At 40.4% G+C, this 18,541-nt stretch overlaps 2 long non-coding RNA genes across 4 annotated transcripts in view; both read right to left on the bottom strand.

Moving 5' to 3' along the window:
• Nucleotides 1,108–7,454, bottom strand: LOC108637295. 2 transcript variants are annotated; one of them, XR_001918928.1, is made up of 3 exons: nt 7,405–7,454; nt 6,690–6,846; nt 1,108–2,296 (listed from the first exon to the last, which is right to left on the bottom strand). It is a non-coding gene; the product is annotated as an uncharacterized LOC108637295 (long non-coding RNA). The 2 variants fall into 2 exon arrangements; XR_001918929.1 differs by lacking the exon at nt 1,108–2,296 and adding an exon at nt 5,283–6,470.
• LOC102180681 overlaps nt 7,494–18,541 on the bottom strand; it is an 87,706-nt gene continuing 76,658 nt past the window's right edge. The window contains exons 3-5 of one of the 2 annotated variants that reach the window (XR_310452.3): nt 8,977–9,081; nt 8,311–8,372; nt 7,494–7,537 (exon numbers count right to left, since the gene is read on the bottom strand). This is a non-coding gene — a long non-coding RNA (uncharacterized LOC102180681). The remainder of the gene's footprint in view (nt 7,538–8,310; nt 8,373–8,976; nt 9,082–18,541) is intronic. The other variant, XR_001918930.1, reaches the window with a different exon arrangement.

The raw sequence follows: 18,541 nt of genomic DNA on the forward strand, positions 1-18,541 counted from the left end.
AATGGGAGAAAATAATAGCAAATGAAACAACTGACAAAGGATTAATTTTCAAAATATGCAAACAGCTCATACAACTCAATGCCAGAAAAACAAACAACCCAACCAAAACTTGGGGAAAAAGACCTAAACAGACATTTCTCCAAAGAGGATATGCAGATGGCTAACAAACACATGAAAAAATGCTCAACATTGCTCATTATTAGAGAAATGCAAATCAAAACTACAATGAGATATCACCTCACACTGGTCAGAATGGCCCTCATCAAAAAGTCTACAAACAATAAATGCTGGAGAGGGTGTAGAGAAAAGGGAACACTCTTGCACTGTTGGTGGGAATGTAAATTGATACAGCCACTATGTAAGACAGTTTTGAAATTTGTTAAAAAAAATTAGGAATAAAACCACCATATGACGCAGCAATCCCACTCCTAGGCATATACCCTGAGGAAACCAAAACTGAAAGAGACACAAGTATCCCATTGTTCATTGCAGCACTATTTACAATAGCTAGAATACGGAAGCAACTTAGATGTCCATCAACAGACGAATGAATAAAGAATTTGTGGTACATTTACACGATGGAATATTAATCAGCAATAAAAAGGAACGCATTTGAGTCAGTTCTAATGAGGTGAATGAACCTAGAACTTATTACACAGAGTGAAGTGAGTCAGAAGGAGAAAGATAAATACTGTATTCTAACACATATATACAGAATCCAGAAAACCGGTACTGAAGAATTTATTTATAGGGCAACAATGGAGAAACACACATAGAGAATAGACTTATGGACATGGGGAGAAGGGAGGAGTGGGTGACATGCATGGAAAGAGTAACATGGAAACTTACATTACATATGTAAACTAGATAGCCAATGGAAATTTGCTGTATGGCTCAGGAAACTCAAACAGGGGCTCTGTATCAACCTAGAGGGGTGGAATGGGGAGGGAGATGAGAGGGAGTTTCAAAAAGGAGGAGATATATGTATACCTATGGCTGATTCATGTTGAGGTTTGACAGAAAGCAGTAAAATTCTGTAAAACAATTATCCTTCAATAGAAAATAAATTAATTTAAAAAAATACCATAGGAGAGGGAAAGTATCTTTTTAATGTCAAGTTGTATGGGACATTCAACTGTTTATTGAAGACTGTTTTTTTTAAGGCTTATTACTTTTTCCCACCATTTCATTATCCCAGGTTTCTATTACAGACATTTTAAAACACATCATAAAAGTCAAGGATATCAACCCCCACATAGTCATGACTTAGTTACCAACATTTTGCTAGTCTTGATAATATCTGCTTGCTTAAAGTAAATCCCAAAAATAAAGTCATTTTTCAATAGTGAAAAAGGGAAAAAAAAAGAATTACAGATTTCTGGATAACTACAAAATGCTGAGCCCTCAAAAATACTGTTATGATATGACTGAAAAGATTTTACTAATATATAGATAAAATATCATCTTGCATTGGGAACAGATTTTAAACATGCCTTGTAAATCTAAAACATAGCTGAGAGCACCTTAAAGGTCAGATGAAAAGAAAACAGAAAATCATATAAGGATTAGGCCTGATAATGTAATGGTTCATCCTGATATTTCCTGGTAAAGGAAATGAATGAGTCAAAAGAATAGGAATTTCTGGTTGGTGAGAGATCAGAGCTGAATGTGATCCAACCAGTAAAAACAGAAAAGAAAACATTGAGAAAGATCAAGTACAATAGATTCTGACATCAGAGCAGGTCTTTGAGAAAGCCTCGAGCCACAGTGTGATGAAGAGAAGGCAAAAAAGGAAGAAGGAAGAAAGAATAAGCAGAGTTCTTCCTGGTGATTCAAGTCATGACTAGCACACACCTCAAGATTCCAAATCCCACTGAACCCTCTGGAATGGCTGAAGGGAGGAAATTCTCCTTCATCCACAAACCAACAAATCCAGAGGATTTCCACTGGGTATGTGACAGCTCAGCTCTCATCATGAACAGAGACTTGACAAGATTCCTGTAGGCATTCCATCCAAACTCTTAGCCCTGGAAGACTGGACAGAAAAACTCTTCTCCTTTCTCTGAATGGCCAACCATCCATCACCTTCATATTGTGTCCATTTGTGCTCACCCTTGCTGATAACATCACTGAATGCCAGCTTTGTAGGTGTCAATGTTTTCTGTCCATGGAAGGTGTTCAGATCAACTTTCAGTTCCACGTCAGCTCATGGTCAGTTCAATGGAAGGTGCCCTCCTTTCCTCTTCACCGCTGCGTTAGGTTCAGTGTGTAATATACTGTACATACCTAGTAAACACTAAGAGACATCTTCTTAAATCTTCAAAATATTTTTAATAATTATTTTCTCCTACTTAAAAAAACTAAAGATACTTGTTTGCCAATTATATCTCAATAGAAAAAAAAAGGGCGGGGACTTCCCTGGTGGTCTGATAGCTGAAAATCCACCTTCCAATGCAGGGGACATGGGTTTAATTCCTGGTCAGAGAACTAGGATTCCACATGCTGTGGGGCAACTACACCCTCACACAGTAACTGAGCCTTCGCACCACAACTGGAGAGAAGCCTGCACACCACAACTAAGACCTGATGCAGAACTCAATAAATTAAGGAAAAGCTGCCCTCCTGTAGCTCACATTCCAGTGAGGGGAGGAAGCAATAAAATAATATACATAAGTATGAAAAAATATTTGTTTGCTCTGGGTTATACTCAGAGACTTCCATTCATCCCCTTTGCCTTTCTGGGCCTCTATTCTTCATCTATATTATAAGGAAATATGATCTTTATTGTATCGGGTGGAGAGATGCTTTGGGAAAAAAAGCCTTGCCTTCAGCATAATCAAAGTGGATATCTGCCTCTGTTTTTGAAGATCCAGAACCACATTAACAGCAATATTAAGCAACTCAACACTGAAGACATAGGTGAAATGGAGAAGACTGAACAACTGAAGAAAGAACTTTTATCATTTATGAAGTATTCTGGTTTATGTGAGAATGTCCCAGGGAGTTTTAAAGGTGATCTTTTGTGCTGAAACTTTTTCAACGTAAAACTGCTACATATGGCAAAACAAATTGGTAGCCTTCGTTTGAAGACGTGAGTTCTTTTTGAATCAAATTGATGTGAAGCATAGGAGAAGGCGATGGCACCCCACTCCAGTACTCTTGCCTGGAAAATCCCATGGACAGAGGAGCCTGGTAGGCTACAGTCCATGGGGTCGCAAAGAGTCGGACACGACTGAGCAACTTCCCTTTCATTTTTCACTTTCATGCATTGGAGAAGGAAATGGGAACCCACTCCAGTGTTCTTGCCTGGAGAGTCCTGGGGACAGGGCAGCCTGGTGGGCTGCCGTCTATGGGGTCACACAGAGTTGGACACAACCCTTTTGGAAAAAAAAGAGGGGGGGAGATTATTCTGATTTAAAACAAACAAACAAATTTACCTTTTACCCCTAGCATTCTGGGACTGCCTCCTCCAAATCTTTCAATGGAATTTGCCCCAAGACATATTTCTTCAGCTCCCTAGTTCCCATCAGAAGCAAGGAAGAGGGAGGCCTGGATGTGCAATACACCAGAGAAACTGAATCTTAAAGAACAAGGATCCAACCCAGTTTTGCCCTTTTGCTTCCCAATTCTTTCCTTCTGCTTTCTTCCTCTTCTCCCTGAAACAGCATTTTTTTTACATCTGGTTATCTCTAGTTTTAGAGCTTCCCTAAAGCTCAGACAGTAAAGAATCCACCTGCAACGCAGGAGACCTGGGTTGTATACCTGAGTTGGGAAGATTCCCTAGAGGAAATGCCTACTCGCTCCAGTATTCTTGCCTGGAAAATTCCATGAGCAGAGGAGCCTGGCGGGCTATAGTCCTTGGAGTCACAAGAGTCAGACACTAAGTGACTAAAACACACCCCCCCCCCACACACACACACACACACACTCCAGTCTTGCTCCTTCATATTCTTTGATTTATAGCTTCAATAGCAGCCTGAAACAGGCCACAGAAAGGTTTACTGAGAGAGAAATGGATTCCCTTAGATGTTCAAGAAAAAGGTTATTTTCTGCGCCCTACAGGCCAGGTAAAGGATCTACCTGGGAAAGAAACACTCTACATATGACCAGATCCCTTTACAGAGTTCCTTAAGAAGACTGTCCTATTCAGTCCCTATTTAGTTGTCAGTGTCCATGAGCGTTTCCAAAGGTCTGTTATTAAAGAGACTAGAAATTTCCCCCAAATCTTTCCCTCGACCCCTGCTTTGGGCAGGTTGTCTGTGGACAGAGGAAATAGAGAGGGTGGATTAAAATTCAAGCCAGCCTACATAATCTCCAGAAACCCAGCTGTGACTCAAACTCTGGGTTAAAAGAAAGGTGACGCTTCCCTTGGGTGAAATGCTTGCATTGTCCGTACACTCCGTTTTCACCTTAATTTCCATCATCAAAGCATCTACTACAGGCTTATTGGTGTTTAATCAATAGTTAGGCACTAAGGATTAACTAGAAATATTCCAAGTCAGAACTTCTTAGCAGTCCAGTGGTTAGGACTCCACACTTCCATTACAGGGGACAGGGGTTCGATCCCTGCTCAGGAAACTAAGATCCCGCAAGCAGTGCAGTCCAGCCAAAACAAATAAATAAATAATTCCCAGTTAGCTTTGTGACTTACACATTCATGAGATCTGAGTCTTGAAATGACAGGACTGTAAGTGATACCAAAAGTCATACCGTTTTTTTAATCATTCGAGTGAACACTATATATTACTAAGCTGCCACTCTATCGAATTGCAGTGAAACCAGTCCCAGAGCCCATTAGTTGATCCCAGTGGACATCTATTAGCTTCTTAAAACAGAAAGAAAGAAAGTGAAATTGCTCAGTTGTGTCCGGACTCTTTGTGACCCTATGGACTGTAGCCTACCAAGTTCTTCCATCCATGGGATTTTCCAGGCAAGAATAGTGGAGTGGGTTGCCATTTCCTTCTCCAAGAAGACTCTACTGAAACAGAAACAGGAACATTGTTAATTACAGAGTTTGTTTATGCAAGTTGAGGTCTTCAGATTTGGCCTGCTGATTCTAATTCCTTCTCTGCCATCTCTACTGAAAAGCTGTAAGAAGTAGACCTCCACTGTTGTTGCTTAGTTGCTAAGTAGTGTCCAACTCTTTGCAACTCCATGGACTGTAGCCCACAAGGCTCCTCTGTCCATGGGATTTCCTGGGCAAGAATACTAGAGTGGGTTGCCATTCCTTCTCCAGGGGATCTTCCCAAAACAGGGATAGAACCGAAGTCTCCTGCATTGCAAGTGGATTCCTTATGGCTGAGCCACCGGAAGCCCTGGGCTGATATTTGGGAACCTTTTATTATTTATCTCAGGCATGAATATATATTTAGAGTTTTTATTTTGTGAACATCTAATAAAATAATATCTAAAGACACAAGAATGTCAGCACAACAGATAAGTTTGTTTCTCAGATATACTACATGTTCTATAAATATGATCATTTCCTTTCAAAATGAAACACAACAATTGCCTCTAAAGAATATCATTTTTTTCAATGTCAATCTGCCGTGCAACATCACCTCATCTAGTAAGACTTTATGTCTAACAGGCAAGAATTTTAAGGTTGGCTGCAACAATGAAACAAAAAACCAGAACTACTGAAGCCTCCAAAGAGCCTTCTTCTAAAAGTGATCTATGCGCTTAATTATTTCTATTGTACCTTTAAACTAAAGAACTATAAGAAGGTTTTGCTTTGCTTTTGGCAATTTGCATTCATGTTTTGATGTATGGTCTCTGTTTCTTTTAACAAAATCATGCTACTCCATTTAAAAATATTTGCCATAAAATAAGTGTTTCACCATGTTTTTGTTTTCTAAAATCTTTAAAAGTTTTACTCCATGATCTCCATTATTCATACTCTTGGAATAAATTACTCCAATCAGACCACATAGGGAGAAAAGTTCGCTCCTGATTACAAAAGGAATCTGTCCAAGAGGTAAAGTATTAATCAATGTTATTATACTTCTTAACAATTCCATTTTCCTTGTTAAAATGCATACTCCCATCAGGCCAAGTGAAAACAGGATTTCCATCAGTCACTCACTTCTGTACTCTTCGGTTTCTGCTGAAATCTAGGGTCCCCAGTGGTTAATATGAATGGCTAACCTTACACCCATCTCCAATGTCCCCTTGATAGCTTTATCTAGCTATTATAATTTGTCATTGTCAAGCCATTAGGCCTTTGGCTTTGGTCTTATTTTTCCTACAGGTATCAAAAATGCAAAACCACAATTTATAAATACAAGATGACAGAATCCCATTTACACTGTTTCTAAAATGCCAAAAGGTAACTTTATTGAAAATATCACAAACTTCTCTCCAAACTAGTTGCACAAGTTCCAGGGTGGTCTGAAGAGTTGATTCAGAAAATAAATGCCACCACAGCAACTTAAAATTCTTAAGGCCAAACATCCAGATGTGTCAATAATCTGCGTAAATTAGAAACAGATGTAAGTCCTTGTTGAAAAATAAATATAATAGAATTATTTCCTTTTGCCTCCTTATGCTTTCACACACTTGAATTTATTCCTTCCACATTTTTCTTGAGTAGGTTCAGATTTAAAAGCAAAATTCATTTCTATTCTTCACACGGGAGTGTAGCGTTGTATTAAGTTCTCTAGAAAAAGAAAATAACGTCAATTTGGTACCTTGTTTCATGCCCAGTGGAGCTAATCCAAGCACAGAGGCTCTCTGGATTTAGTTGGTGTTCCACACTCCAAATCTTCTGGGATATATTCTGGATGACTATAGACATGAAAAGTAATTGCCATCGTGAAACCTACTCTCTGTTCCCTTAAGGTTACCCTAGTTAGAAGACAAAATAAACATTTCAAACATGGTAGAATTATATTACCAACAGCTTCTACTTACCTTCATTTGATGTAATTACCGAATTGTTGTTAGAGTTAAGAAAAGATTTTTGTTGTTTTAACATTTTTTTTAAGGAGTGAACTTGCTCCTTAGGTCCCATCAGTATAAGCTAGGTGGGGGTGAGGGACACACGCGGACCAACAGGAAGTTTTGTGAGAAGAAATAGATGGTTGTTGGTGGACAGAGGGTTGCAAGACAGATATTAGAGACTTGCATTTCCTCAGAGGATAAAAACCACAACCAATTGCACAAAGTTGTTTATTACACCACTGAGATCAATTAGAAAACTTCTAGTGTCTACAGGGCACTCTTCTAGAACCCTGGGGCCATTTTGTCTCTATCATATGGAATCTAGGAAGGTAAATTCAGCTACTTACAAGCTTTCCAAAATATAGCTTAAACAAAATGAGCCAGTTCCCAATTCACCTCCTTATTCTCAAACACCATTCAATATAATAATAGTTATAATAATAATAACAACAAATTTCTTACCATGCAGGAAGTATGCATGCTAAGTCACTTCAGTCGAGTCCAGCTCTTTGTGACTCCATAGACTATAGTCCACCAAGCTCCTCTGTCCATGGGATTCTCCAGGCAGGAATTTGCCATGCACTCCTCCAGAATTCTGTAATCAGTCAAGTGTCAATACTTAATTCTTCAGTGATTTCTGGATTTTCTGTAGTTATTGACCCCAATAACTCAACCATACCTGGATGCATGAAATGTTATAGTATTGACCATATAGTGTCTAGGGCTAGATTGTATTAACAAAAAAACAGCATTTTCATTTTGGCTTCTGAAAAATTTGACCCTAGCTAAAATAATAAAATGAACATGATTTACCTTCAATGTTATTAACCTGTCATGCTCCCTCTCACTCCAAAAGCAATGCCTACTAGATTCTACCCAGCCTCCCCTATTCCTTATTAGCAGAACTACTGGGGAAGGCAGGAGGTGCCCAGTTCAGAAAACTACCTTGCTTGGGTTTTTAGCAGATAAGCATGTTATTAGGTAGATTGTTGGGGAAAACTCTTTAAAGGGTACCGTCTCAATGAGCAGATCTCCTTTGCTCAGTCCCTTTCTCCTCTTTTTTCCTACCTGAGTCAAGAATGTGATTGCTGGAGCTCTGACAACAATTCTGTGAGACTAAGAGCAGAAGCCTGGTCTCTAGCAACATCAGGGAGCTGCCATGTAACAGACCAGTTTGACTACCTCTGGACTTGTCACTAAATTAGATAAATATAAGCCCTCAGTTTGTGGAGGACACCATATCACAGTTCTTGTTAGCAGCTGTAGAATGTAATTCCTGATATATTCTTAGAGAAGTTTTTGCCCTAAGGCCTGCCTGGGTTCCACCCAGCTTCATTACCCACCAAACAGTCTATCATTTACTTCTACCTTTCAGGAGGTTATTACATTTTCCATTTGTGTTTCAGATCTTGTCTCCACCAAACTCTTCTCTGTTAAAGAAAAAGAAATTGTTCTCAACCTCTTGAAGATGACTTTGGTGCTTTCACTATTTTGTATTTATCTTGGAATGTATAAGCCACCTCCTTTACAAAAGATTTACACAAATCAATTTATCACATAGCTAATCTGATTACTTAATATGGGTTGTCGGGCAGAAAGAAGAAGTTGTGCTAGAAAATAAATACAAAAGAAAAATATCGAGACTGTTGTCTTATGCCAACAATCACTAAAGGGATATAAATAGAATTCTTTTCTATCTAAGTACCCTTATATAAACAAATAAGGAATTTTTTAGAGTTTTCAAAAAACATTTGGTGAAGATGATTTAACTAGAGTGGGATTAAATAACCACAGCAAAATTTAAAACTTGTTGATATCTTCAGGGGCCAAAACACAGCCAAGTAAAGGAATTTTAGAATCCCTTCTCTCTAAAACATGGCTTTCTTCTCTGGAAAACTCATTCCCTGCTGAAGTGGCTTCTTCATTTGCCCTGTTTATTGTTATTATACTGTCAACGACTTGGATGAAAGGCACTTACAAGCGTGTGAAATTGTTTGGGTTAAGCCTCTGCCGCTCAGGGCTGTTCATACTGACCCCATCTGAAAAGCTGGCTGCTGGATACCAAAGCAGTCCTCTCTCTGGGACTCTTCCACCATCTTCTTTTCAAAGACAATTTATACCTCTCTTCTGCACCTGACCCTGTTGAGAAGGAAACAGACACTGATCAATCTTCTTCCACAAAGCTCTTCTTTTCTTATCCTCTTGGCCAGATTAAAGCTTAAACCAACCAGAAGACTGGGCACCAATGCTTCTTTTAATTTCCCTTGCAACTCTGTGAACTGAGTTTCTGTCTTTAACAACCTATGTATTGACCCTTCAGCTTACCTCATTGGAAACTGATAATTTAGGGAAGAAATGGAGGAGAGAAGGTGAGTGGGAGAAAGTAAGGGGAAAAAAAAACTGTGCCTGAAAAACAAATTTGTTGCTATTGAATCAGAAGAATTGCCTCCAAAAAGTTGTATCTCACTGAGCTAAGTGATTCTGTCTTCCTAGTAAGCAAAGGCAAGTAGCCAAAAACACACACCTGCCCACAGGTAAGAAATTTAATTATTCCCAGGATTATGGACATCATGAACTTCACATGCAAGCCCATAGCCTTTATTTTCTATGCTTGCATGGCAATGATCTCAAGCAGGTTTCCTGCTCCCTCTCCACTATCATTTCAAAAAGTATGTGAGGAAATTCTGAATGCTCAGAGAAGTCAGAGCTTGAAAGGCCAGGAGACTTAACTGCACCACTGTCTCCTCTCTGAAAACTTTCAGTTTTTCTTTGGGCAACTCTGATGCACAAATCTGTTGGTATTGCATCTTTAGTATCTCTTACAGAACATTTGCCTAAAATAGGTGTATTCTGATATTTTGACATGTGTTCATGTATCCAGAGAAGGCAATGGCACCCCACTCCAGTACTCTTGCCTGGAAAATCCCATGGGTGGAGGAGCCTGGTAGGCTGAAGAGTCAGACACAGCTGAGCGACTTCACTTTCACTTTTCACTTTCATGCATTGGAGAAGGAAATGGCAACCCACTCCAGTGTTCTTGCCTGGAGAATCCTAGGGACAGGGGAGCCTGGTGGGCTGCCCTCTATGGGGTCGCACAGAGTCAGACACAACTGAAGTGACTCAGCAGTAGCAGCAGTAGCAGTTCATGTATCACAAGAAGTATGTGTGTGCTTAGTCGTTTCAATCATGTCTGACTCTTTGTGACCCGATGAACTGTAGCCCCACCAGGCTCCTCTGTCCATGGGATTCTCTAGGCAAGAATACTGGAGTGGGTTGTGTGCCCTTCTCCAGGGAATCTTCCTGACCGAGGGATCAAACCCCCATTTCCTGTGTCTCCTGCATTGGCAGGAGAATTCTTTACCACTGAACCAACAGCATAGCCCATCAAAAGAAGTATGGATTATAATTATCAATGCTATTTCTTTTTTATAAATCTCTTTGTTTTGTATTGGGGTATAGCCAACTAACCACCCTTATGGCAGAAAGTGAAGAGGAACTAAAAAGCCTCTTGAGGAAAGTGAAAGAGGAGAGTGAAAAAGTTGGCTTAAAGCTCATCATTCAGAAAACGAAGATCATGGCATCTGGCCCCATCGCTTCATGGGAAATAGATGGGGAAACAGTGGAAACAGTGTCAGACTTTATTTTGGGGGGCTCCAAAATCACTGCAGATGGTGATTGCAGCCATGAAACTAAAAGATGCTTACTTCTTGGAAGAAAAGTTATGACCAACCTAGATAGCATATTCAAAAGCAGAGATATTACTTTGCCAACAAAGGTCCGTCTAGTCAAGGCTACGGTTTTTCCAGTGGTCATGTATGGATGTGAGAGTTGGACTGGGAAGAAAGCTGAGCACCGAAGAATTGATGCTTTTGAACTGTGGTGCTGGAGAAGACTCTTGAGAGTCCCTTGGACTGCAAGGAGATCCAACCAGTCCATTCTAAAGGAGATAAGTCCTGGGTGTTCTTTGGAAGGAATGATGCTAAAGCTGAAACTCCAGTACTTTGGTCACCTCATGCAAAGAGTTGACTCATTGGAAAAGACTCTGACACTGGGAAGGATTGGGGGCAGGAGGAGAAGGGGACTACAGAGGATGAGATGGCTGGATGTCATCACCGACTCAATGGACGTGAGTTTGAGTGAACTCCAGGAGTTGGTGATGGACAGGGAGGCCTGGCATGCTGCGATTCATGGGGTCGCAGAGTCGGACACGATTAAGCAATTGAACTGAGCTGAACTGAACTGAATAGCCAACTAAAAACAATGTACAATAATTTCAGGTGAACAATGAAGGGACTCAGCCATACATACACATATCCATTCTCTCCCAAACCTCTCTCCCAAACCCCTCTCCCATCCAGGCTGTCACATAACATTGAGCAGAGTTCCACATGCTATACAGTAGATCCTGTTGGTTGTCCATTTTAACTATAACGCTATTTCCTTTTTAACTTAAATGGCTTCATCACAAATTAATGATACCATACGCACCACTTCCACTTTTGCCCTGTAATAGAAAAATCTGTATTGATGACTCTCAGATCACAATCTCCATTCTGCTGAGATAGATCTATACCAAGAAGTGACATAGCTCAGTGATCAAATGAACAATTTCTGGAGCCAGACTGCTTCATGTTGAATCCAGCTCCTCTATTAAATAACATTGTGACTTTGCATAAATCATTTATTCTCTGCCCCAGTTTCTTCATCCATTAAATGCGGGTAATATCATATTTTATCAGTTCTAGAAAGAACATTTTAACATCTTTAATATCAACATGTGTCTTAAGATAGATTTAATAGAAGAAACTAGCTATCCCTGTTAGATAGTTGTGAGAATTCAGTCAGTTAAAATATACAGTTTACCACAGTATTTGGCACATAACAGTAACCAATGCTATCATATTATTGGATATATCCTTTTCAAATTTTAGGCATCACAAATTCATGTTCCCTTCAATCAGGCTTATTACCCTATATTCTTATCTTGTTTAATGCCAGTAACACAAGCCAGAAATATGTAACTCATCACTGATTTTTTTCTTCTCCTTCACCTTCTGCATCTAATCACTTTAAAAGTTCTCTTAATTTTCTAGTGTAAATATCCCTCACCTTCCCTCATTTTTTTTGCCTCACTTCCCGGCATTCAGGGAATGCCATGAATCGGACCTGTGCCCCTGCAGCAGAAGTGCAGAGTTTTAACCCTGGACCGCCAAGGAAGTCCCTCATTTCCCCTCTTCTTGCCATGCCATCTTCTTGGGCCTACAACATGGCAGCTTCCAAGCAAAACTAAGCTTTGTCTTTGCAGTTATCTTTCTAACATGGAAATCAGATCAGAGCCCTCTCTGATTTTCAAAGGCTCCCTACCTCTACAAGATGAAGTCCAAACCCCTCCAACTCCTGAGTTTTGAGGCTGGCTTCTAGATCTCAATCAGTCTCCTGGTCTACCACAATCCGTCTTTTACCATCTTCACAGGTCACATGCCACTCCCCAAACTTCCCATTGATTAATGTCTCTGGGTTCTTGCCTCTGCCTGCAACAGACTTTCCCCTTTGATCTGCTTACCCTCATCCTTCAAGACTCTTGAGACTCTAGGAGACCTATGGTGATCTTTCTCTCATCTCCTCATGTGAACGTGAGTGTTAGTTGCTCAGCCATGTCTGACTCTTTGCAACCCCATGGACTGTAGCCCCTCAGGGTCCTCTGTCCATGGAATTCTCCTGGCAAGAGCACTGAAGTGGGTAGCCATTCCCTTCTCCAGGGGATCTTCCAAACCCAGGGATCAAACCCGGGTCTCTGGCATTGCAGGCAGATTCTTTACCCTTTGAGCCACCAGGGAAGCGCCCCTGCCCTATAGGTACTTATATATACCCTTTTGTGGGGTCTCCTATAACCTTTCTATTTCTACTCTATTTCTCTAATGCTTAATCTACTTATCTCCCCTAGTGGACAGTGAATATTTTAAGATTATATTTCTTTATCCTGAACAACCTTACCTGGCACATAGTAGATAATTAATACATAGTTGTTGAATGAATGAAAGAATAAATGTAACCAGGTGCTTACCATTATATGTGACAGTATGTTGAGAAATACATATTGGGGGAAAAATCAAGACAGAGAATAACATAGAGAAATAAATCCAAAGAAATCTTTCTCATTAGCAGCAAAAATCAGCTCTTTCCCCCAAAATACACCTTTTTCTTATTTCCCTGTCTTAAAAAGGGTCATTGCCCTGGTAGACAGCGTGTGTTCTAAAGCTCTCAGGCCAGGATACTGATGCTCTTTTTTCAAAGATTGACACTGGTACTCTGTTCGGGCACCTGAGAAATGGATATGGTTCTTATTCCTGCTGCAAGGCAACAACCTTTAATGCACTGCCCTGTTTTTATTAAAAAGGCAGCAAACTATCAAAATGCTATTAGGGATAAAACTGCACATGTGGGATTTCCCTGGTGGCACAGTGAAAAAGAATCTGCCTGCCAATGCAAGGGACACAGGTTCGATCCCTGATCCTGGCTGCCTCAGAGCAACTAAGCTCCTCCACCACAACAACTGAGCCTGTGCTCTAGAGCCTGTGTTCTGAAAAAAGAGAAGCCTGTGCATTTATAAAAGGGTAGTCCCCGCTCACCTGCTGCAACTAGAGAAAGCCCACCCACAGCAACGAAGACCCAGTGCAGCCACAAATAAAATAAAGTATTTGTTTTAAACTTCATATGTGGTAATAGTAAAACAGTGGAAAATGTGGACAAACACCAAACTTCAAGTGCATGCTCTGATTTAGATGGCTTCCTAAATGACTGGTGCTTACTGTGAAAGGCACATTGCAAAAACACTTTTGCAGACTTTGAATGAAAGGTCAACCCCACCATGACCCCTGTATAAGTTCACCAGTCAAATCCTACATTAATATGAATGGGGGGGGGGGTGGGTGGCTGGGGAAATGTACCAGGGAAGTTCATGTATTAATTACACATAAGGATTCTTCTGTGTGTGGAAGAAACACAAAGGGCAAAAATTATTTGACCATTTTCACTTATTTGTGTGTTTGTGGTTCTTTTTTGGGGGGAAGGGAGTTTGCTGCTTGTTTGTTTGTTTAGCTGCACCACACAGCTTGAAGATTCTTAGTTTCCCAACCATGGGTTGAACTCTGGCCTGGTAGTGAAATCGCAGAGTCTTAACCACTGGCCCTCCAGGGAATTCTCTGTTTGACCCCTTTCTACCCAGATTTTACCATGATGCATTTCAGGTAAAAGACTGGTCCAAGGGTTTACCACCAACATGCTGGACCATAGTCTCTTCACCAAAGGCTTGCTTGGCACTTATTGGTCAAGAGTCATTAGAGAAAGTGCCAAGAGATTCAAATTATTGACACTCTTCTTGCACAAGTCAAGACCTCAGACGTAGCAATAGAAATCATACTCAACCTTTCAAAAGAGGCGAATGGATAACATACCTTGTTTGGTTTAGAGTGGGGGGAAAGGATTACAACTAACACATCTTGCCAACTGGGTCTTATCAGACCTTCCCCGTGTGTATATATTCTTTTAATTGAGAACTGGGCATGGACTCATAGGGGACAGCAGTGATTGCACACTGGGGTTCTTAGGAGAAAAAAGGTGAATACTTACAACTACAAATTAATTATGTTAATATAATAGTATTCTGTTTCCTAAGAGTATTTTCCAAACTGTATGTCTTATTCTCAGGGTCCCAAGGAAGAAGATTCAATGAGAACCTTGCTATGGTACTATTTGCCAGGCTCATGCCTCAGAAATGCTTTCTCAGCAAAGAAGTGCTATAACCCCGTCCCTCTGACATTTTCAGTGCTAAGTATCCCCCACCCCTTGGAAAGAATCCAAGCCAGAACAACCCCCCACCAAATCCCATTTTGCAGTAAATTACAATGTACTTTATTGTAGCTGTACTGATTACAGTAGAAACACAAGATTCCATTTATATTCAATGCAATCTTCAGCAAGTAGAGGAAGAAAACAGGTTTTGCCCTAAGAAAAAGATATTGAAGCAAATTCTGGAACATTACTAGGGCTCACCAATGTTCCCCATTCTCTTCCCATCCCTGGACACATAGGAGAATGACTCATTCTCACCTGGTGAAATTGAACATGACCACTTGACTTGTTTTGGCCAAGCAAGTGTGAAGCAAAAGTGAGGAGGATCACTTCTGAGTAAAGCATCGAGTTAAGACAAGATTTTCTGTGCTTATTTCCCTCACCACAAGGCTCTATCACACAAATACTGAGATGCAGATGGTCCAAGATCAAAGGGCCAGGAAGGCTGGGCCACTGCCTGTAGAGTTATCTGAACCTAAAGTGGAAAAGACTCTGATGCTGGGAGGGATTGGGGGCAGAAGGGGATGACCGAGGATGAGATGGCTGGATGGCATCATGGACTCGATGGACGTGAGTCTGAGTGAACTCCAGGAGATGGTGATGGACAAGGAGGCCTGGCGTGCTGCGATTCATGGGGTCACAAAGAGTCGGACACAACTGAGCGACTGAACTGAACTGAACTGAAAGTGGAAATAGTGTGACAGAGACAGTTTGTATCTGTTGTCACCATAGCATAACCTAATCTATGTAGATAACATAGGTTAACCTAACCTACATGGATAACTGGACCTTGGGTAGCAGAATTTGCTTTTGTAGACTCCAAATTAGTCATCAATAAAATGCCAAAGCTTTCAAGGTTATCTAATTCCTGGAGAGGAGCTTATATCATGTTTCATTCAATAAACATCAGAATCTAGTGTTTCCATTAATTGTATCATTAGAATATAGCAAAATCCCTTGTCATGGTTTATCATTTTCATTCTAATTAGTGTTCTGTGTTGTGACAAGAAGATCAAGCCTTTGCCTGGTGTGACTGCAATTATGAAGTAAGTTTAAGGTTGCGTGCTACATGCATCGCTAAGCCATGTCTGACTCTTTGTGACCCATTGGACTGTAGTCTGCCAGGCTCCTCTGACCATGGGACTTTTCAGGCAAGAATGCTGAAGTGGATTACCATTTCCTTCTGCAAGAGATTTTTCTGACACAGGGACCAAACCTGAGTCTCCTGTGTCTCCTGCATTGTAGACAGATTCTTCACCTGCTGAGCCATTGGTTAAGGTTACAATTAATTTAAGTCACTGTGCTTCCTCAACATAATCAATTTGGCCTCTGAATCATATAAACCAAAACTGTAAAAATTTCTACAAAAATGCATTGGGCTAATTGTATAAGAACTTGTTTCAGATCTATCATAATATTTCAAAGATCTGGAGAAGATGTTCTACAAATAGAAAAGTGGATTATCTTAATATTGTGTGTGCTTCTGTGGTTCAAAATAAAATTAAGACATCTGAAAAGAGTTGTACTAGATATTAAAATTTTAGACTTCTGGGTTAATTTTTTCCAGAAAATTCCTTATCTTTGATAACTCTGAAAATAAGCAAATGATAAGGTGATCTTTTTGTGTCATCCAAAGGCTACCAAATAAGATTTTGTGGTATTTCACACAAATAGCACTTAGAGATCATTTCCTGTGTTCAACAGTGTTTGCTCTAGAGAGCCAATGATGAAAAAGATGTGGTCCCTGCCCTCTTCTAATTTATAGTCTAGCAATCTCTGCTTTAAGAGATGTATACTGCTACTTTCTCTCCAAGCTTTGGGTTGTGAAAATAGATTACTATTAGTAATATGCATGTGTGCATGCTAAGTCACTTCAGTCGTGTCTGACTCTTTGGGACCTTATGGACCTTAGTCCACCAGGCTCCTCTGTCCATGGGATTCTCCAGGCAAAAATACTGGAGTGGGTTGCCATGCCCTCTTCCAGGGGATCTTCCCCACCCAGGGATCAAACCTGAGGCTCTTACGTCTCCTGCATTGGCAGGTGGGTGTCTCCTGGGAAGCCCAACAGTAATTTAATAGAATCTGATTTATCTGGGAAAGTTCAAGTATCTGGAATCCAGCTGAGAATCAGGAAAGCACTAATAGGAGTCTTTAAGAAGTCATACATTTCACACAGTAAAAAAAAAAAAAAAAAGAAGAAGTCACTGAGTATTTGTACTGTGCTATTCACTTTGCTATATGGTATATATTGAATAGTTCATCATTATAAACCCCATGATGGGATACTAGTATTGTCTCCATTTTATGCAAAGAGGATTACAATTTCACCTTGGTTAGGGTGGAGCCAAGATTTGAATCCAGATCTGCCCAACCCCAGAGCCCAATGTCTTAACCACAACCCCACACAGTGCTTCTCAAAGACTAAGCACTAAAACTCTTGGTCTTCACTTATAGAATAATCCCCAGGGCTTTGTGTCCATTACTACTGCTGTGTAACAAATCACTCCAGTTTTTGTAATTCGGGATTAGGAGAGAACACAGCAGGAACTGTTTGACTCTGCTGCTTGATGTTTGAGGCCTCAGTTGGGAAAATTCAACAGCAAGGGTGGGAAGGGGGTGGGGGAGTGAAGGAAGAGTGGGCTTTGGGAGGAGTATTCAGCAACTGAAGGCTAGGATCTTCTATAGGTGTGTTCACTTATGTGCCAGGAAGTTAAGGCTTCTCAACTGGCACCTCCGTTGGAGCTGACAACTATGCCCTCCATTGGAGCTGACAGACAACTATGCCCCCTCCATGTGGTATTTCTAAGTAGCTCAGGTTTCCTCTTAGCAAGGAAGTCAGATCTCTTACTTAATGACTCAAGCCTTCAAAAGTGAGTGACAAGGCAAAACGTGCCTTGCTTTTCATGACTTGGTCTTAGAAGACACATAGTGCTGTGTCTGCCATATTCATCACAAACCTCACCAGATATATGGAACTATATGTAGCGGATGGGACTGGGGGTTGAGGTCATAGTGCAGAAGGGAATGTGGAATGAAAGATAGTTGGCAGCCATCTTGGGGAAGTGCAATCTGCCACAAGCCCTCACCTAAAGGTTAATTGTTCCTCTGTCCTGTCCAAATCCACCTTGGGAATATCCAACCATATCCCAAGTCCACAGAATAAAGTAAGCAGTATGTAGACATTGCCCAGCTTCAATAATGACCAACAATTTGTCAATTCAAACAGTAAATGTAAAGGATGGTAAATAAGGCAGGAATTACAACTAGGAGCATCAGTTTTACCGTAAGACAGAAATAGAAAAAGTATGGAGAGGAGATAAGAAAAAGTTAGTAACTACAGGCTGCAAAGCATTTAATTCAGGGCCTATATCTCCACAGAACTCAACAAGCCCATAGGCACCTTGCGTTCTTACATTGAAAAATAACAAAGTTTTCTAATAATGACCCTACCCTAAGCATCTAGGGAAGCTTAAATTTTATCTAGTATATTACACAAAGGAAGGCTGCAAAATTTGGGTGATATATTTTACAAAGATTGCATTTTAAAGGGGTAGTTTGGGAATAAACACACTTATCTCTCATGAAACAATTAATTCCTCAGTACTCATTTCTGGATTATTACTATTCTCATGGAAAATACACAGTCCTGAATGGTTTTGTTCAGATGAGAGGAAAAAAAAAAAAACAACCCACTGAAGTTTACATTTTCTAGAGCTAATGCCCAAATTCCACCCATAATTACCAAGCT

Source organism: Capra hircus, chromosome 12 (assembly GCF_001704415.2).
Source record: "Capra hircus breed San Clemente chromosome 12, ASM170441v1, whole genome shotgun sequence".
Classification (NCBI taxonomy): domain Eukaryota; kingdom Metazoa; phylum Chordata; class Mammalia; order Artiodactyla; family Bovidae; genus Capra; species Capra hircus.